This window comes from Hippopotamus amphibius, chromosome X (assembly GCF_030028045.1).
Source record: "Hippopotamus amphibius kiboko isolate mHipAmp2 chromosome X, mHipAmp2.hap2, whole genome shotgun sequence".
Lineage (NCBI taxonomy): Eukaryota > Metazoa > Chordata > Mammalia > Artiodactyla > Hippopotamidae > Hippopotamus > Hippopotamus amphibius.
Genome location: NC_080203.1, coordinates 24600799 through 24603225, shown reverse-complemented (window position 1 = coordinate 24603225; position 2427 = coordinate 24600799). Strand labels below are relative to the sequence as shown.

Genomic DNA, 2427 nt, shown 5'->3' with positions numbered 1-2427 from the left:
GGAAGCAACTGAAAATGTCACACTTTTCCTGCAGGTCTGACATATGTGACTTACAGGGAGGGAAGAACTCTGGCTGACTGTGACAATTAGTCATGTCTGGCGAACACAATATCAACAATCGCTGCCTCCTGTAATAAAGACAAATGACTTCTTTTAGTCTTCTGCTTTCTAAGTCTCTTTCTGGTGCTCCTCATTGGCAGAAGCTAGATTATATCTAGAACCTTACCGGCAAAGACGTAAAAATGGTTCATTAGGGCAAATAGCGAGTCCTTACACGACAATGTAGTGACAACTATTTCACTTAAATTTGAAGAGCAGGACCCAAGAGAGGCCTGAAGCAGCCCACCGCTGCTGCTGCTGGCCTTGTTACCACCACAACCTGGGGGTGGGGAACCTCAGCTGCCAGCAGCCAGCCCCAGTCACCATCACCGTAGCCATGAACAGCAAGGCCGAGACCCAGCATTCACCTGCCACCACCACCCTGAGCACTGCAGGCACTGAGCCCAGCCTGACTGGCAGCAGCACAGGGAGCCATGGCCCTGGCGGCCTCACATTGGCGGTGCCTGCGAGTGCAACAAGAAGGTCATTGCAACAAAGGCTTTGGGAACAATGTAAAAAACGGGTATGGTTTCATCAAGAGGAATGACACCAAGGAAGGTGTCTTTGTATACCAACTGCCATAAAGAAGAAGAACCCCAGGAAGTACCTTCACAGTGTAGGAGATGGAGAGACTGTGGAGTTCCATGTTATTGAAGGAGAAACGGGTGTGGAGGCAGCACATGTTACAGGTCCTGGTGGAGGCGCACTCTCAGGTCCCTCATTACGGTTTGCTATACATTTACTGCCTTGGTAACCGTAACCGTTATAGATGCTATCCATGTCACAGGGGTCCTCTACAAAATTACCAGCAGAATTACCAGATTTGTGAGAGTGGGGAAAAGAATGAGGGATCAGAGAGTACTCCCCAAGGCCAGGCCCTACTGCAGGCGAAGGTTCCCACCTTACTACATGTGGAGATCCTATGGGTGACTACCACTGTATTCCAGCCCTCCTATGCAGGGAGAAGTGATGGAGGGTGCTGACAACGAGGGTGCAGGGCAACAAGGTAGACTAGTGAGACAGAATATATATCGGGGTTATAGGCCATGATACCACAGAGGCCCTCCTGGCCAAAGAAAGCTGAGAGGACGGCAATGAAGAAGATATGGAAAATCAAAGAGATGAGACCCAAAGTCAGCAGCCACCTCAAGGTCAGTACTGCTGCAACTTTAATTACCAACGCAGATACCCAGAAACCTTCAACCACGAGATGGCAAAAAGACAAAAGCAGCCTATCCACCAGCTGAGAATTCATCTGCTATGAGGCTGAGCAGGGCGGGGCTGACTAAATGCCCACTTATCATCTCTACCATCATCTGGTTTCGTCATTTCATAAGAAGAAATGAATATGAATAAGAAATGAACAAAGGATTGGAGTCAAAGCATCCTAAGTGCTTGCTTTTCGCCTGTTGACCAGATAACTAGAAGTATCTGTGTTATCTATGCAGCATGGAGTTTTTATTAGTTTTACCTAAAGAGGTCTCTTTTGGGTAATGAAAACATTTTTTTTTAAAGTCTTGTTTTTCGCAATACACTTTTAAAGGTTTTAAAATTGTTTACTATCTGGTCAAATTTGAGAACCTCATTTTTAATCTGTAATAAAAGTTTTTTATTTTTAAGAATCTCATTATTAATTTGTAATAAAAGTTTACAGCTTGACTTTTCTTAAAAAAGTCAACAAACTGCAAGCACCTATTAAGGTTTTAAAAATTAAATTAAAAATTAAGACAGAGAACCAGCTGAACACCAGCAGACAGCCTCGGACACCAGAAAGGACTGCGGGGAGCCCGACATAGCCGGTAGGGAGGCATCTATGAGGGCTCAAAGTGGGTGAAGCGGCGGAGCTGTGGCAGACGGGAGGGAGTGAGAAACATATGGAGGGTCCGCAGTGCAGCTCAGCATTCCTGGACCGAGACATCAATCCGCGGCTGAACGGAGGGTCCAGGAGCGGGAGCCTGGGAACCGGAGACCTGGTTCAGGGTGAGAAATATTGTTGCTGGTAGGGTGATGGATGGACCGAGAGGACAGGAGGGAGGAGGTCCGCGGAGAGGAGTGCCCATCCCTGAGAGCTGCCCGGCCATGATGGCGGCTGGAGGCTGCAGGCTCACGGGCAGGGGGGGGCGGGAAGGAGCCGCGTGTGTAGCCTCTCTCTCTCTTTCGGCGCCTCTGCAACAGGCAGTGGAGAGACGCCCTGCGGGCCACCTAAGGCGCTCAGGGATAACAAGCACCCTCAGGCACTTGGGCGGGGCTAGATTAAAACCCCTTGCAACGCCAGCAGCAGGGAGGCTGCAGAGAGAGAGAGAAAAAAAAAAAAACAACAGCATCAAA

At 48.7% G+C, this 2427-nt stretch overlaps 1 pseudogene; it reads left to right on the top strand.

Moving 5' to 3' along the window:
* Positions 1-436: 436 nt before the first annotated feature.
* On the top strand, positions 437-1388 carry LOC130842340 (Y-box-binding protein 1-like; annotated as a pseudogene).
* The last annotated feature ends 1039 nt before the right edge of the window (positions 1389-2427 follow it).